Source organism: Squalius cephalus (genome assembly GCF_949319135.1).
Source record: "Squalius cephalus genome assembly, chromosome: 13".
Taxonomy (NCBI): Eukaryota; Metazoa; Chordata; class Actinopteri; order Cypriniformes; family Leuciscidae; genus Squalius; species Squalius cephalus.
The window spans coordinates 31,324,972-31,344,685 of NC_137134.1; the positions used below are offsets into that span (position 1 = coordinate 31,324,972).

The following is a 19,714-nucleotide window of genomic DNA, read 5'->3' on the forward strand; positions in this document are numbered from 1 at the left end:
ATAATTTTTTCTGGACATAGCTTTTTTTCACTGACTCATAAGTCAATTCATATTATTATTGTTATTAATTATTAAAATCTTTACATCTCTTTCGCAGTTTTGATAACTGCACCATCCATGGACAACACTTTAAACTGTTTTATTTCTCTCGTGAAAAATTGTGGTAGTGGGGGGGACAATCCTTGAATATACAGTAGCGGCCTAAATACTTATAATTGTCCAGTACACAAAGTATGGCCCATAATTGCTACACTGATCTGGGCCACACACCTCCCATGCACAATCAGCCCAAATGTTGTCTGCCGTCATGCAGTGCCATCATTGCCACACTTGGCCCACAGTTGGCTGACATGATCTGGGCCACACACCTCCTATCCACAATCGGCCCAAATGTTGTCTGCCGTCATGCATGCAGTGCCATCATTGCCACACATGGCCCACAGTTGGCTGACATGATGTATGCCAGTGCCGGCAACACGCCAACAGTGCCATGATGAGGCCACATTTGGGCCAAGTCTGTTTGCTATGTGGGTTATCAGTTGCTCTCCAGTAATAATGACTGTCTGTCTTTATCTGGTTCCGATTCAGGTTTGTCTTCAGCTGTTATAGCAAGAATAAGTGCTGCTGCTGTTGGTGGTGGTGTTCTGCTGGTTGTGGCTGCAGTTGCTGCTGTGATTTACTATCGCTGCTGGAAATCTAAACCAACAAGACAAAATGGCAAGTATTATATTCAGTTGATTGTACAAAATGTAAATAAGAGATTTATTGTGCAAACAGAATCTTTAAAACTATGTAAAAGTATGTGTTTTTTTTCTTGTTTTTTTCCGTTATTGTTCAAATAGGAAACGGAACACCATGCAATGGTCATGATCAGGTGAGATACTGTGAGCACTGAATCTGTCTGCAAAAACCTGTGAATTGTCAACAATGTGTCTGTTTGATCTTTATGTGTGAAAGTATATGTGGTTTCATTTAGAAATCATCAGAGAAACACCAATAATAATTGACTTATTTAATGGGAAAGTTTCCCCCAAAATGAAAATTCTGTGATTTACTCACCCTTATATTGTTCCAAACTTGTTTCAGTTTCTGGCTACCGTCAACTGTTTGGTTGCCAACATTCTCCAAAATATCGTTTTTGTGACGAAAGAAATTCATACAGGTTTGGAACAACATAAGGCTGAGTAAATTATGACAATTTTCATTTGTGTGTGAACTATCACTTTAAGAGAACACTGCTCTTCTGCTGTTTAACTTCAGAATAAAGAACAGTGTTCTTTACATTCAACAAACATCAAAGAGAAAAATACTTTTCTGTGTCTGTGTAACTGAATCATCAATCCTGAACATTTGTTTTACCTTCTGTTAATCTGCTTGTTTCCCTCAGGAGAATGTAGAAAAGGGCTTGCTCATTAATAAGAACGACATCACAATGGTGGCTGCTGCTAATATGTCGTCCTCTCATCTGGCTGACGCTCCCATCAATGACTAATGGGACATCATTAAGTGTCATTTAAAAGAGAACATGATGGGCTACCCACATGGGTGGTTCCCCGATAACTAATGGTTCCTGGTTGCATTCACATCGGCAGTCGTTTTGACTTTTATTTTGATAATCGAATGTAAAGAGTTTTATCTCTAAAAACAGATTAGCTTATAACGCTAGTATATGGGGCACAGAGTAAGTAAAAGTAAATCGCTTTACTTTAAAAGGCTCAAAATAGCCTCACACTAACACGGTAGCATAATGAGGGTCCCTACATGCAAACCGAAGCATTGAGAACTTTGTAAGTGTACAGACAGTTTAATAAGAAGATACTTTATAAAGACAGAACATTACGCATATACAGGCAGAAACCATCTTGGAAAACAGTCTTGACTAATCGAGTCACGAACACCGTGCTAAGTGAGCTGGTCGATAGGATTTAAGTTTTTTAAATTATTTGTTATAATAATTTTTATTTATTTATTTATTTTCTCTGTTGCGTTCAGTGCTTTCTTCTGGAAACAACGGACCATATGAGATTCCAAGTCACAGTTCATCTCACTTAGCACGGCGTTCGTGGCTTGACTAGTCGAGACTGTTTTCCAAGAAGGTTTCTGCCTGTATATGTGTAATGTAGGCCTACTGTCTTTATAAAGTATCTTCTTATTAAACTGTCTGTACACTTACAAAGTTCTCAATGCTTCGGTTTGTTTTTCTCATAGACAGTAAAATAAATGGACACAGCGACTGCATTGGATTCAACAGAGAAAAGTGAAGTCAATTAGAAGCACTTACTTCCTGGGGGTCGAGCGTACTGCGCAGACTCAAACTGAGCTCGACGACGTAGATGTGACGTGAGAAGCCCGTCTGTCTTCTAGTGGCTGTGGCATGACAAATCTGAATCATTCCCTTCCGAAACTTGCAGAGACGGAGATCATGAGTAGGAGGTGTCCATGATCTTGGAGCAGGAGCAACTTTTGCTAAGTATTCTGATTAATTACTTTGTCATTTTGCCTCCACGTCTCCCCGATTGCGCGCAAGCTTCTCCTCCTGTCCATACGGTAATTTCCTACTGTGCGACAGAGAGTCGAGTGGTTATGACGCAATTGTTAGCCTATTTTTACAAAAACTGCATCTACATAATGCAAGATCCAAGGTAATGGAGCCTTTTATACATTTTCGTGTTTTTTTTTTAAATAAATAATAGACAAATGGAGTTTTTAAACGCCTCGATGTAGAGTTACTCACTGTCAAAGTGACGCCAAAATGAATGGGAGTCAATGGTGGGGGTGGGGGACAGCAGGTGGGGGTCTGCTAATCAATGGCGGCGCCCGGGGATGCTTCAATGTTTTCCGAAACATTGACCCCCTGGTTTTTCTCTTCTCTGTAAATAAATCTTGTAGCAGAGCTACAGCAAGTATTTTTCGGCGGTGGAAATCCATTAGCCACTAAACTTTTTTTATCATTGTGGAGAGACGCCACGAGAAAATTGGACCGAATTTTACTTTTAATAATAAAAGATAAGCTAAAGTGCATTGTAAATGTCCGTAATTGATCTTTTTTGACTCACTCCTTTTATAAAAAAATATTTAAAGTCTGAAATATGTGAGGTTTATCTTTTTATAAAAACCTTTTTTGGCTAAACTTTATTTGAACTTGTACATGTTAGTATAAAGTTGCAAGACACTTAAAATCTGGCTATCATTTTTAATGGTATTAATTTAATGTTTATGTTTTATACAAATTTTTTATTTGCTGTTTTTCGACATAAACCTTGGTGAATTGATTTCATTGTGTAGTATTAGTACTTTTTGAACAGTATTCTGTGATAACAGTGACAATTTTTGGCACTATAATCATGAAATGAAATGTTCATGCCATTTCATCTCTAGTTATGATCAACTAATTATGTGTTTTTTACAGTATAATTTGCAAAGTTCAATTTTCTATAAAAAAATTTATATCTGATTCTGTTCTTTTCTCTGACTCGTATGTTGGGTCTGGAAGGTTACTAATGTGATTGCTTTATCTGTAAATAAAGTTAATGCTTTTTCAATTACTGAATTCATTGAAATAAAATGAATTCTTTGATTTGAATATTTTTTTGGCAATGCGTCATAGGTCTTAAATTTCAATCTTTATGGTCTCACAATGTCTTAAAAAGGTCTTAAATTTGACTAACTGAAATCTGCAAGAACCCTGAAAGGGTCCATTACATGTATTCAGAATAAAACTTCAGAACATTTGCAGTTGCCTTATTTAGAACTGGAGAAAGTCGTCATGATAATGTAACCATTGCCGTTTTTGCCTTGACAACATATACCTGAAAAGAAAGCTGGCATACAGTTTTGTGCAGAAGTCTTTGTTAGTATTTTAACACAAAAAATGATTTTAAAACAGATCTGTTGCTGTATTGTGTCAGTAGGAAATATCAGTTTACATTTCCACACATTCCTTTTGCCATGAATAGCAATAATCCAGTGAGATTTTTTTATATGCATCGAGACTATCTGTGATTACATGAAGAAACAGAAAGAACATTCAGAAGTAGCATTCCCATAATGTTTGAATTAAAAAATTTAATGTTTTCTGAACAATTGCTTAAACAAGAAAAATGCCTTTAAGGCATCAAAAACTGGACATTTTGAATGTTCATTCATAACTTAATGGGAATGTTAGCAAAAAAATTTGCATATAAAGAAAGGTGGTTCAAATAAAGCAAGGTTTGATCCATGAAACATCACCATTGTGTCCTTGATCAGGAACTGAACCTGTAAAAACTGCACTGACAGACTTGAATTGTGTATTGAAGCAGCTACAAAATGACAAATATGTGATTTAGTCATTTATTGTTAGATATATACTGACACAGGCTGCTATCTGAATTGCACGTTTATATATTTATTATTATATAGAATGTTTTTTGTTGTTTCTTTTACTGTCAAGTTCTTGTATTTTCATGTGAGGAGTAACACTGTATAGTTTCTGCTTAAAAGAGCAATAGGATTTGGAAATATCATGGTGCCTATATTTGTAATGTGAATTTTATATGAAAACTGTATCTGAGCTACAGTACTGTAATATGCCAAACTCCTCACAAAATCCTGTAACCCGATCAACCTCAAGTAACAATAACTGTGGGCCTTGACCAGAATATCTTCAAACTTTTTTTCTTCATCAAAATCATCAGCCAAGCAAAAAAGAGTATTGAACTTGAGCCTGTAACATGCTATTCATTTTAAAGACCTCTGTTCATGAAGTAGATGCTATTAAAGAAATCTGATTCACCTGACTGAAAGATGTGAATTTGTCATGATTTTAGTTTAATCAGAAATAACTGAACACTGAATCATTTGTAGAGTGACCATTGTGTTTACGTACATTCCACACTCTCAACTTTTGACATTTACTCAAGCTAACTAGCTGTTCAACTCGTGAATTGAAGTTAACTGGCTTTTTATTAATGCAATACAGTGAACAATAGCTGTGAGTGCTGTCTCACAGTGTCTTACATTATTGTCAGTTTAGTGTTAAGCCCTATTCCCATGGGATAAGTATTACCTGGTGACATCTAGTCATTTGTAATAATTGCGGAGGTTGTCTGTGTTCTTAATCCTGTGCGAATCAGCCATGTCTGTAATTTGTAAAGTAATAATTCCCCCGCAAATGACCTACCATATTTTGCAGAGGTCCTGTGATAATATTAGTCCTGTGCGAATCGGCATCTCTGTGATTTGGCGTGGTCGTTTATAATTTTTTCAAGGGTTTTATTTCCTGTGCGCTTTTGTATCCATCTTTCGCGAAGAACGGAGGCTGCGTTGGAGTGTTTTGATACTATTTTGAGTGCTGGGTCATATGGCTATACACCATACAACTATACAATTTGCAGAAAGAGAAAGCTGAAAACCATGATTAGATGGAAATTAATGACATGTATAGCATGCGGTAGCCTAAGGAACATTCTTCTGTTTATGATATATCATACAGCTAGACCTATAATAACGACAAGATATTTCCAAGCAATAGCCTATTGACATCATATCCGGGAGATAAGTCAGTAATTTGAGTAAAATCACAGGCTTTGCTTATCCTGTGCGAATGCGCCACACGAAATTCAGATGTGGGTGGGTAATTTCTAAATCAAATGAGGTCCCCATATAATACTGATCCCGTGCGAATAGGGCTTTAGTGATTCATTTACAGCAAAACAGAATAAACTCAGACAAGCTCAGTACAGACTACAGACTCGTTTTCCCTCAGTTTATTTTTGTGAATTGGAATATGTACAAAGGATTGTGGGTGATTGAAGGCCGCAAAGGATGCATCAGATACATCCTTCAAAACAGGCCTAATGAAGGACACGAAACGAAGGCTGCCTTTCAAGGATCCTTCAAATTGAGATGGCCTGCAGCAACGTTTGATGATGTGGCAGCCGAGATATGCAGCCCTGACGTTTTGCGTTTAAAAGACGTCTAATAGCTGTCCAAACACAGCCTGGACGTCTAGCCTAAAGCAAGGCAAAATTTGGGCTGTCAGTGAAAATGTAATAGACGTCTGAACCATAGCTCAAGAATAGACTAGTCATCAATTAGATAGAAATGAAATGAGTGAAGAAATGAAACCAATTTGCTTACATGATGGGATATCATACATCTTGCATGTAATTTTTGCAAAAAAAACAACAACATTTAACCATATTCAAGGTTTATTTTGGCTAGAAGTGGGTTACTCATAGCCGGACTATATCAGGTCTATAGTTAACTGAAGCCATGTGATTCCAGAGCACAAGCACAAATGGTTTGCTAACAAATCCTGCAGTAGCCGTGTTTTTCCAGTGTTGAGAAACAGGAAGTATAATGTTCTCCCCGGTGACCAACATTTGAACTGCCCCCTCTTAACCTGCTCGACATATTGAATTCACAATGAGCTAATGTATTGCTCACACACTCTGGGTATCATTACAGTATGAGAATGGTGTGATGTCACTGTGATCATTGCATGATCTCACGTGTTGACTTGGTAAGAACACATTTACACATAGTTAATCAAATCAAAATTTATTTTTGAAGGGGGTGGATTGGAATCCACTGCTGCTTCAATTTATATGCAATGAGTGATTATAATCAAGGTATTAATCAATATTTTTCCTTCTAAATATCAAATGAGTTGAATGACTTCTCTGGAGATTTTACTTTGTTATAGAAATTACAAGTGTGATTACTGAAAAGTTCTTTTCATGTATTCTTTAATGTCTGTATTGGCTTCCAGAAATAAAATAGGGACTGGTTTTGTGTTTGAGAAAGGTATTCATCGTGTTAAAACATATAGGGGTCATTGAAGCCTATAGTTTAAGGGACCATTTCTCAGTTAAAGCCTATATTTTCCATTTAGACTAAAGTGTCCTATCCTGAGAGAAAGAACTTGTTATCTTGATGTTTTGAGATGAGACTCCAGTTTATAGTTAGAGCCTGGCCAAATCCAACCTTGGAAAAGCTGTGTGACGGTGTGTGTGTGTTAGTCTTCTTGGTTACAGGTTAAGGAACCACTGGCATTGTTGGAGATTGACTGAGTTGTTCGGGACATGCTGGCACCCAGCAACCCAAATTTGCGACCTGGAAGGTCACGACGTGCCTAACTTAAGGGTCCGAGTGTCAGCCGCATAAAGATGGTGATATGCTTCTGTCTATCTGTATATGTGTGGAAAATTACTATGTTTATCAATTTCTTAGCCAATCAGAATCATTCAACCTGTAAGCAATGACGTAGCTTATAGACCTTGGAAATGGTGTAACTGCTGTGATCTTTGTAACTGTAAAACGGGGCGGCATATGAACTCCTGTGTGAGTCTTGAAGCTGAACTTCTGCTGATGAAACTGCAAACTATCTTCAGTAAAACTTTTCTTAAATTTTTATAATTCTGACTCCGGGTCAAACATCTGGTCCTTGGGTCCTAAACTGTTAACCCCTAACATTTTCATAATGAATGACAGTTACAGTACAGCATCAAATTCTGCAATAGTCAATAAAATACACAAGAAGTCTATGCAATGAACATGTTTTAATTATATACACTGTTAGACATTTCAAGGGTTTTTTACAGTAACTTACTGGCAACAGTGTTGTCCAACACAGGACAAAACACAGTTCTTTTCACAATACATGACACATATGTACACTGGTGGCCAAAATAAGTATTTTAATGTCTTAATGTTTTTGAAAGAAGTTATTTTGATGCTCAAGAAACATTTCTTATTATTATCAATGTCTGACTGTCTACTCCTCCATCTTTTCTACAGCATAGGAGTAATGAGATGAAATCATCATCAAAATAATCTTTAAAAAGCCAACACAATGGTTTTGTCCACCTTTGCGAATAAATGAACTTCTCCAAAGATTGGTTCCTGTTCAGAACTTGATTGACAACATCAGAATGTTCCCTGGTCTGCATGCGTTTCCACAAACAGAGAGAGAGAATATTAGTGCCACATTATAGTGCCACATTATTTTTAACCTTCTTTTTTGTTAATTTTTATTATTATTTTCACAAAAACTTAAGAATATATATTTGTAAACAGCTTTTATCGATAAATAGCATACAAAAGAACTAAATTTAATTATGACAGATTAAATTTTAATACTTACAAATCCTAAATTCTGTCCAAAAATGCTGAGATCCATAGAAAGAAAGACTGAAATCGATGATTTTAGCCCATTTCAGCTTGTCTGCAGTGAAGGAGTACCTGTTTGAGACAAATACTCAGTAAGACACATGCAAGAAATCACTGTGTGAATATCGTTCTCCTTCCTACAGTAGTTAACCCACCTGTGCGCTGATATTAGGACCTTCCTGGTCAGGTGGGACTGCAAGAGTCTTCTGCCTAATAAAATATCAAAATAATGCAAAAATATAAACTTAAGTTGTTTAGAATGCTAGATTTGGTATGAATGAATTAGTGAAAGTTTTACTGCAGTGCTTACCTGGATACATTTAATCTGGTGAGACTGAACAAAGAAAATGGTCCATCTTCTGATTGGTTCATTGGAGACCGTTCTCATCCCAAGGCGTCATATAGGCCTACTGACGCTTTTGAAATTTCTTCAATATCCGACGCACAAACGTTACATGCGCCGAGCGCCCGGTCATCATCGCTGGATCTCACAACTGGATAAAATTTTCATAAATCTTTATATAAACCACAGGTTTGAGCTTTAAACAACTACATTCTCGCCTGAAAAACTTTCATGATACAGAAACAGTAGTATTATATTTCAAATGTGTTAAAAAATGGCGCTTCTTATGTTGTCATTCTCCAGTTGGCGCAGCCTAAGCTGTCAATCAAGCTGTCAATCAAAGTTAACCACGCCCTTATTTGTCATACATTTTATATCTAAATACTATCTAAACTAACGAGTTAGAACAAAATTCACTACCCTCGCCGTTGTCAGGCACTCGGAACCTATCGAAAAATACAATAAAAGTCCATGGGACCAACCTGTAAAAACATGAATTTATACTGTGAAAACGAACATTTTAACATGGGGGCTAGAGACATTTGCTCCCTTTTGGGACCTTCCCCTAGCGGATTTTCGATGTATTGCAGTTTTTCGCACTTCCGGGTAGGCTTCATTTTTCAGATGAGAATGTTGCCCCCATAGATATCATATATAAAGGCTAGATGTCTCGTGCGCACTGCTGGCCAATGGAGGTCGACGTCCGCACGTGGCGGCCATCTTGCCACAGTGTACTCGCTCACTACTTCAATGGTGCATGTACTTTTAAATAACCATAACTTGCTAATTTTTCTACCGATTTTCAAACGGTTTGGTTTGTTATAAACGTCAGAGATGTAGTTATGACACTGCATACATACACTGCATACATATGAAAAATTATAACATACATGTTCAAGCATTCGGAATTATAGCCACGTTAATAACGTTTGTAAGAAACCAAATCGTTTGTAAATCCGTCAAGATTTCAGCGAGATAAGAGGATTTGTGTGCATGCTGATCATTCACCTTAATTCACAGAGCACTGTGACAAGATGGCCGAACGATGATGCCGGAAGTGACTGCGCCATAAGACATCTAGCGTTTATATCATAGACAGTAAAAGAAATGGACACAGCGACCCCATTGGATTCAACGGAGACAAAGTGAAGCCAATTAGAAACTTTTACTTCCTGGGGGTCCAGCGTACTGCGCAGACTCAAACTGAGCTTGACGACGTAGATGTGACGTGAGCAAACCGTCTGTCTTCTAGTGGCTGTGCCAAGATCAATCTGAATCATTACCTTCCGAAACTCGCAGACACGGAGATCATGAGTAGGAGCTGTCCATGATCTTGGAGCAGGAGAAACTTTTTGTAGGTGTTCTGATTAATTACTTTGTCATTTTGCCTCGACGTCCTCCAGATTGCCCGCGAGCTTCTCCTCCTGTCCATACGGTAATTTCCTACTGTGCGACAGAGAGTCGCGTGGCTGTGACGCAATCGTTAACCTACTTTTACAAAAACTGCTTCTACAGGGCCATAACGTAAGCTACAAGGTAATGGAGCCTTTTATACATTTTCGTGTTTCTTTAGAAATAAATAATGGACAAATGGAGTCTTTAAACGCCTCAGATGTGAAGTTATTCGCTGTCAAAGTGACAAGTGACAAAGTGTCAAAGTGACTGTTCAAAATAATACAAATCCCTGCACCCTTGGTTTATATATGATATCTATGGTTGCCCCTTGGTTGTAACACGCTTGTTTTTTTTTTTTGTTTTTTTTTTTGTTTTTTTTTTAGATATAAAGAAACAAAAGTCAACAAATAATGAATTCTCAACATGAAAACACGAAACGGAACATACACCAGAGGAGAGAATAATAATAAGATAAAAAAAAAGAAAAGAAAAATAGAGTGGGTCGCGGGAGATTTTGTATGGGGCGCCAAGTCGAGCACTATTTTTCAGTGTGCTATAAACGCGTTCTCATCCTAGGGCGTCATATACTGACGCTTTTGACATTTCGTCCACATGCAACGCACATGGCACCCTTTAGCGTCAATATGAGACGCACAGGTTATGGGTAGGTTTAGGGTTAGACCGCTAGGAGGCGCCTTCTGGCCCATATCTATCTGCGTCTCATATTGACGCTAAAGGGTGCCATGTGCGTTGCATGTGGACGAAATGTCAAAAGCGCTTTGTCTCATTAAGTATAAATTGTGTACACTGTAATAATGAGAATATGAAAACAATGAGATGCCCTGTCAACTCTTCCTTTCTCATTTCACCTCTGCATTTTACTTATTGTCAACAACAGGTAAATAAAAAAAAATTGTGCTTTGTCAAATATCTGTATCTCTTTTAAATAGTTAAGTGGAAGCTTAACTGACCTTAAAAATGGTCATACATATTTTGTTAATGCATAAATTCTCTTCGTGATATATGAACTATATGGGCCTAATGTTTATTGGGTCACAAGGATTTATCGACTTTAAAATGTGGGTCCCCAGAAAAAAAGTTTGGGAAACACTGAATTAGAGCATGTTAGGAAAGTACAATGTGACAAACTTTAGAGGGGGATTTTAAAGAGAGCACAACAAGACAATGTTTTTCTTGCTTTGTTCTTCTCTGAAACAGAAAGCGTTTGAAGGTATTGAAGGAATTCGTTGAGAAAAACTTTGAATAATTACTTATGATTGGAAAATTTACATTTATGAATATGAAATTTTGCTAGGAGAAGTAAAAGATTTATAAAGTAAAATTCTTTCTCAAAGTTTTTCTCCGTATTAATAAATCCAAATATAACATGTTTCCAAAATAAGGAAAAATGGGGGTACACAAAATCAATAATATACCTGCAAAAGTTCTTCCAAAACATTTTGGCATAGCTACAATCCCAAAACAAGTGTACAGTAGTTTCATCTTGTGTATTACAGAAATCACATTTTATATCAATGTCAGGTTTAAACTTTTTTAGGTAACTTTTCACTGGATAGAATCTATGAATTAATTTAAATGAGACTTCTCTGACTTTATTTACTATAAGGTATTTATGTGGCAATAACCAAACTTTTCTCCAGTCCACAATATCCACAAAATTGCTCCAATAGGTAATTACATAAGGTTTGGTAATAATATCTTTCTGAAAGAGAGCACGAATGGACCTATTGCTAGAATATGGAACTAAACAAATCTTGCCCACCATTGTTTGAGTGGGATCAAAAATAGGTGGTGTGGTGAACAAAGTCCTATCCAAACCTCTAAACAATGTAATAACACCTGTGGGAATAGCATCGAAAACGATGGCAAATTCTCTAGGCGTGACAGGAAACTTAAACTTTTCCAGGAATTCGCTATATGTATATAGACATCCATCATCATTAAAAAGATCACGTACTAACGTAATACTGTTATCATGCCAGTTTTGAAAAAATAAGGACTTGTTTTTATAGAGAATATTATGATTGTTCCATATGAAATATGAATGTGGGGAAAAGTTGTGTTTATAAATAAGAGACCAAGCCAGAAGCATTTGTTTGTGGAATGTGGAGAGCTTTCCAGGTAATTTTTCAATGTTATAATATAACGAAAGAAACTGAAGACCACCCAGCTGAGAAAATATATAATTTGGGATAAAGTTCCAAATTGAAGAGGGGCATTTTAAGAAGTGTTTCATCCAATTAATTTTAAAAGTGTAATTTAACGTTTTAAAATCTAGAAAATTTAGACCTCCATTTTCATACGTGTTCATTACCACAGTTTTTTTGAGTACGATTCCTCCAAACAAAATTGAATAAAAGATTATCTATCATTTTACAAGTTTTATTGTCCAAATATAAAGCTATTGCTGCATATGTTAATCTAGATAACCCTTCAGCTTTAGTAAGCAAGACCCTGCCTTTTAATGAAATATTTCTTTGGAGCCACTGGTTGAGTTTTTTACGTGTTTTGTCAATAGCAGGAATAAAATTTTCAGAACATCGTGTAGCTTGATTCCTAGTTATAACAACTCCTAAATACGTAACTTTTTCTCTGACAGGAATATTACAAATGGATGAGATATCACACTCTGTAATAGGTAATAACTCACACTTAGATATATTAAGGAATAAACCAGAAGCTTTAGAGAATGCATCAATTACCCCTAGAGCTACTGCAACTTGATCACTATTTTTTAAGAAGAGAGTGGTGTCATCAGCCAACTGGCTGATGATCACCTCCCTGCCTGCAATTGAGACACCTACAAGGTTGCTTTGCTTAATATGGTCTACTAAGAGTTGAGCTGCTAATAAAAACAAATAGGGAGATATAGGACAACCTTGACGTATACCCCTTTTAACATCAAATCTAGAAGAAGTCCCATGTTTTAGTTTAATTGAACTGTTGGCATTACAATATAAAGTTCTAACTGCATCACAAAAAAAAAGGGCCAAAACCAAATATTTCCAGACTAAGAAAAATAAATTTGTGCTCAAGAGTATCAAATGCTTTGCAGAAATCCAAAAATAAAATATAAATTTGATCCGAAATCAGATGAGAATAATCAAGAACATCTAAAACTAATCTAATATTATTGGAAATATGTCTGTTCTTCATGAAACCAGATTGTGTTTGATCAATAATCGAATCTAGGACGGTCTTAATTCTCTCAGCAAAAATACTCGCAAGTATTTTATAGTCGTTGTTTAGAAGGCAAATAGGACGCCAATTATCAATAAATAATAAATCCTTTTTTGGTTTCGGTTTCAAAGTAATAAGACCCTGATTTAAGCTCGGTGGAAGCTTGCCAACAGAAATACTTTCATTAAAAACATTAAATAAAAACGGCGCCAGTTTTGGGGCAAAGCACTTGAAAAATTCTCCAGTAAGCCCATCCGTCCCAGGGGATTTGTTATTTTTTAATCGAAAAATTGAGTCTGTTATTTCTTTAATACTTAGAGGTTTGTCACAAAGATCTTTATCCTCTGGTAGTATACTCTTAGGTTTATCTAGATAGGCAAAAAAGGAGGATGTAGATTGCTCAGAGTAGTTAGAGGTATAAAGCTTATAGAACATTGAGCAGAATTTAGAGATCAACTTCGAATCAGAGGTAACGGTGCCATTAATACTGATTTGGTGTATAGTATTGTAATTAGCACGTTGTTTTTCCAAGCGGAAAAAATAAGCAGAATTCTGCTCCCCTTCCTCGAGCCACTTCTTTCTGGAGCGAATAAAAGCGCCCTCAGCTTTCTTTTTATAGATCTCATCTAATTTGTTCTGCAATTCTGCCAGACTTAATTGATCTTCATTTGTAAGTGTATCTAACCCCTTTTCCATAATAGAAGAAATGCTTGAAATAACAGTATCCTCCTCTGCCCTTCTAGCCCGGATATAAGAACTACTAAAAGACCTTAAATATTTTTAGGATTCGTACTTAAATAACTCCCAATTATTCGAATAAGAATTTTCTGAAATAGCTTTCTTTAGATAGCAATCAAGTAAGCGATTAATTTCTACCTTAACAGTTTCCATTTTTAAATACGAGTTATTGAGCTTCCAATAAGACGTTCTGATTCCCTTGTCTAGTGCGAAAAAATTTATTCGTATCATAATTGCTTTATGGTCTGTCAAAGGAGTCGGGTGAACAGAAACTGAGATATCTTCTTTATTTAAGTCCTTTGATATCAACCAGAAATCAATGCGCGAGCAGCTACTAAGATTCTTGTTGGACCAAGTGAATCCTGAATCGTCTGGAAATTTTTCCCTCCAAATATCTATTAAATCGTATCTATCTAAAAAAAGATTTAGTTGCTTAGTTGTCGAAGAATCCTTACCAGGGGGCCAGTGATCAATTTGGTTATAAGAGTGATGTTAAAGTCCCCTCCAACGATAACAAATGCACTGGGAAATTTAGACAACCAGTGTTTCATTCTACTTTCTATCAAGTTAAGTAGTCGTGAATTTTCTGCATTGGAGTTGTAGCCGTATATATTAATAACTAAAATTGTAATATTAATAACAGATATAACATGAATAAGAAATGACCATTACAATCCCCTTCAGAATGTAAAACATTGCCATTGAAAGGATTCAACATAGTAATAACACCAGCTGAACGTTCAGAACAATCGGAAAACCATACATCACTCCCCCATTGCGATCTCCAAAATTTGTTATCCTCAGGAATAGAATGCGATTCTAGTACAAAACAAAAGTCGGTTTTAAATTGCTTGAGAAACAAAAAAAGAGCTTTGCGCTTTAAGATATGTCTCAATCATCTGGCATTTAAAGATAAAATCGAAAAAGACATTTAACAACAAACTTGAAAAATCAAAAAGAACAACCCAATGTCACCTTTGTAACGGAAAGTAAGTATCCTTGAGAGAAACCGAACACGGCGCATCAACACCATCAGTGACAAGTGAAGTTCGTTAACCGCTGAGCAAACAAGACCTTAGGTGATCTTTACCTGAACTGAAAAATCCCAAAAGCACCCATACGGGCAACATACGAAACGGGTATTAACATATTAAGACATAATGTCCTCGCCACCTATTGCATTCCGCTGATCCTCCTCGATCTGTTGTAGACGAAGTTCAACGCCACCGATGAAGGCACGCGCCCCGACAAAGTACGCCGATTTCCCTTCACTGCGTGCCTTTTGAATGGCAGGCCATAATTTTGCTCTGATCTCCTTAATAGCCTGTGGAAGATCTTCAGCAAATCTGAGGCCCTTTTCGCGTAAAAATTAGTTGTTCTTCGCCGCGGCCCATACTGCATCCCGTTATGATCTCGATTGGAAGCGAAGTATGACGCCTCTTGGTTTTGTCACACCCGGTTGCCTCTTTCCTAGTCGATGTACGATGTCAATTGCCTCCGCCAATTTATTCTGATCTTGAGGAAGAATGGCTTGGCAGATCTGAATGGTCTCGATCTTAACATCCACAATCGATTCCGGAATTCCATAAAGTTTCAAGTTCCATCTTCTTGAGTAGTTTTCCAGCTCTGTGACTCTGACTTTAAGATGAACGACCTCTTCTTCTTCTTTCTTCATGCATTTCTCCACATTTTCAACCCTTTTTTTCACATCCTTTATTTCTCTGCAGGCGAAGTCGATTGTCATCTTTAGACCCTCTATTTTCACGGTATTTTCACCAACCATTTTTTCAATGGCGTCCGATCTCGTGTTGATCAGTGACGAGAGGGTATCCACAATGTCCGAGTTGGATGGAGAGCCCGCATAATCATCTCTCAGAAGAGCTTTTTTAGATGCAGGAGGCTTACATGGTGTAGCCGGGTACGAGGGAAAATCATCTTCAGAGGCCATCAAGGACAGCTGGCCTACCGGGTTAGAGTAGTCATCAGGGCCGTTTGAAGGAATTTGGGGGCCCCAAGCAAAATGGACATGGACCCCCCCCCCCCCAAAAAAAAAAAAACCACATTATAATATGTAACCATATTTCGTCCGTTCGGAAAAAAAGTTGCACTAACTGTTTGTTACAAGCAGCATTTGCCGTCAGGCAGGTATCTAACATAAACATTTTTTCTAGCCTACTTGCTGCAAAATTACACTATTTGTACAAGACAAGTGGAGCTTTTTATCCAGTGTAATTTATCACTTACCACTATCTTTAGGGGTGTAACAAAATTCACAGTTCGGTTCAATACGATACTCATGTGTTACGGTTTGGTATGTTTTCGATACAGCAAAAAGAAAGAAATGCCAATTTCCTTGATTTATTTATTTTTCTTCTTTTTTTTATTAAAACTAGCATCATAAAATATGATTTCTTTTTACTTTGAGCAATTCTGGAGCTATAATTGACTCCACAGCATATAAAACAAAACAGCTCCTTGAAAAAAAATTAAATGTAACTGTATTTATATTGTAGTAGTTATAAACAAATGTTTATTTTAGTTAAGATTAACATTTGCATTGTATTCATAATGTCAAAATAAAACCGACGTAACGTTACTTGAAGGCATTATAGCCTACTATTCCTGCCAAACTATGTGAATGTTTCTCACTAGATCTCGCAGCGATGGTATTACTTCTGTGGCGAATTCAAATGCTTTCTTTACTGGATCTCTCATTAGCGTTGTGTAGTAACAGTGTCGCATGATCGGCTCGCGCTGCACTGGTCCAAACTGATAAACAACGGTCCTTCAACCACACAATGAGCAGTTTCGTTCCGCTTACATTACGTTTGCACATTTGATGTTGGGCAATGTGTGGTCGCGCCGGCGTCTCTACAATGAGCGCGCTTGCCACGCGCCTACATTTGAAATAACGAAATTTTGGACGGCAGGAAAAAAGATCCAAGTCCAACGAACCGTTCGGTTTGAAAACGCGTACCGAACAGAAAGCCTCGTACCGAACGGTTCAATACGAATACGTGTATCGTTACACCCCTACTTACCACTATCTTGTTTGTTCTTATCCTCCTATTCCTTTCTCTTCATTATTTTCTGGCTTCCTGAAGCATAATTCCGCTTCATGACTGCCGAGGAGTTTTTGTATTTTGCCGGCAGCAGAGATCGCGTGATTGGCTGGCTGCTGTCAGCGACTACTGAGGGGGCTCCCTTGAGGGGGATCCCGATAACAGTGTCATTGCACTTTACTGCATTGACTATCAAAGGGGCGCTCACACAGTTTGTCGTTGCATTTTATTCTTAACCAGTCGTTGTCTTGGGGCCCCAGGCCAGCTCGGGGCCCCAAGCAATTGCTTGGTTTGCCTGCCTTGTCGCGACGGGCCTGGTAGTCATGACAGCTGGACACGAGAGGGTTTGCCGAACCTGTTGCAACAGCCTGTTTAGCAGCCTTCATCGCTCTCTTTTTATCCCGTGTAGACATATGGGTAATCGATTGATCATAACCAGACTCTGCTCAGATCTAAATATAGTCAGTCACTTAACTTTTGTATTTTTTGCACACGCGCTCGGTAAAACAGGAGCGGTTAGGTCGCCATCTTGGAAAACCCCCAACACGCTTGTTTTAAATGCTTCCGCACATGCTTGGATGACGAAACTTTGTGTATTTACTAGTTGCCATATCAACACTATAAAGAAAAAAAAAATCCGCAAAATTATTATTTTTTTGGAAGATATCCATAGACATTTATTAAACCATGGCAAAAGTAAATTTCTTACTTAAGTTAATTTTGCATCTCTATTTTTTGTGTTTATTTAAAATTAGACAAATCTGATATTATTTTAATCTCCAAGATGTTATTTAACAGTTGAGATAGTTATTTAATGCTTCGCTAACTAGCAGAAGACACTAGCAGGTTTTAAATCCCAGTTGTGCAGGCGGGGGCATGTTGTAACACTGCGTTACAATGAGCCCCTATTAGAAATATGCTATTATATTCTATACTTTTATTAATTTTATTGAGAAAACGTGAGAAAAAGGTGAATAAAGACTGAGAGTCAATGTTCAGAAATTATAATTATTTATTTGTTTTGAACTATGTTGTATAGATGTGTTTTCATGTGTTCGTAGTCAAAACTCAAAAATGAATTTATATTTAATTATTAAAAATTACCATTATTTTATATGAAAAAGTTTTTTAATTGTATTTTATTTAGAAAATATTTTAGTTTGTTTTGTATTTTTTTTTTATTAGATCAGATAACATTTTAAGCTGTCATATGGTCATGTTACAATGAACTCCACCTATGGGGCATGTTGTCACATTTCACTTCCATTCGTTCGGGGTATATCAAGAAAAAAGTATATACTGTATTGATAAAACAAAAACACATAATTGTAGTAGACGTGGGAAATTAATGTGGGAAAAAATAAATACCCTGAACCATAAGTAGATTTACACAAACTGAGAAAGTCAAAAAGCGTTACTTTGTGCCCCGCTCTCCCCTATACAGTTTGAGTTGTAAGTTTATTTTCACATCCATGCATGTATGCAGTCCTATATGCACTGTTATTTCATGTGCTCATTGTATACTAGCAAGATGTGTTAAATGATTTATTCTGTAGCCTATACTTAAATTCATTCGTTTATTTTATTACATTCTCTTTTCAGTTGTACCCCACTTGCAGTCATCTATTAAACGAAGTGAACAAGTTGTCTGCTTCAGTGTAGTGATTGCGGGGAGTTAGGCTATATAATCTGTCTGTCAACGTAAGGCTACGGGGGATATAGACAGAGCGCATTTATTCTACTTTCCCTTTTCTTTTTTATTTACTCGTTTATTTTCTTTAATTTATTGTTTATGTTGAATGTGATGTGATTGTGTAATCTTTCAGTTTTTAATGTCTTTTCTGTTGATGTTCAACAAGTAGGCTAAATGAATAAAAAGCTTGTGTCAGAGCCCGTCTACGGAGAGCCTGCCCACTCCCTATTAAGCCCTGTTGTACCGAATTTCGGTTGTAGTACCACCAGAGTTCCACTGGGGGCGATCGCCATGAGTGCAGAATGAATGGGAGTCAATGGGGCTAGACGGCTAAATTTGTCTCTCTCACCCGATTGCCGTTGAGAAATCTCAGATTTGATTGTAGATTTTGCAAGTTCAACATGGGTTATAGGTCGAAAGTTGAATAAACGAGTACTTATGTCCTTTTGATTTCTTACAGGTTGAGTTGTTGTTGTCCGTAACACGCTAGCATTCTGCTAATGAACGCTGATTGGTCAGTGAAGGACTGATTACGACCGGAGATCCCGCTTGATGGCATCGTGTCATCCGAAGCGGGACCAGAAACAAACAAAACAAAAACTCTTCTAGCACGTGTATTTACCTGTGTCAGCTGTGTTGTCGATGCCTCGAGAGAAAAGAAAGTGCAGAGCGCGAAAGCACCAGAGGGACTGAAGGATTGCCGTTAAGCAGTATCTCTGGTCGTACATGTGTATGACGTCATTGACACTTTAAAAGACTTTTTAAAGCAAATAAGTGACTCTAAAAAATCTAACACCCAGCCATTTGTAATTTATTTGCATTTCCTTTCGAATACAACATTCAAATTACTAGACAAAAAATTATATCCTGAGAAAAGTGGATTTTTATTGGTATAGCGCCATAGACCTCCATTCATTCTGCACTCGTCCTGTGAGCGCCCTCATATGGAATCAGAGAGGAACTGCAACCAGTTCAGAAGCCGGAAGTTCAGTGAGAGTGAAACTTCTCGCCATATTAGACATTCTCTGGCTTGTGTGTAAGAGTTTATTAGCCTACCCCAGATGATGGCAGTACGTTGTCCGACTCCGCAGCATTAGGATGCTGTCTTCCCAACGAAGAAGACGATTG

The 19,714-nt window shown here is 37.2% G+C and overlaps 1 long non-coding RNA gene across 1 annotated transcript in view; it reads right to left on the minus strand.

Annotated features, from left to right (window-relative positions):
• Positions 1-19,714, minus strand: part of LOC307169983 — a 553,579-nt gene that overhangs the window by 393,328 nt on the left and 140,537 nt on the right. The gene's annotated exons all lie outside the window — the stretch shown is intronic.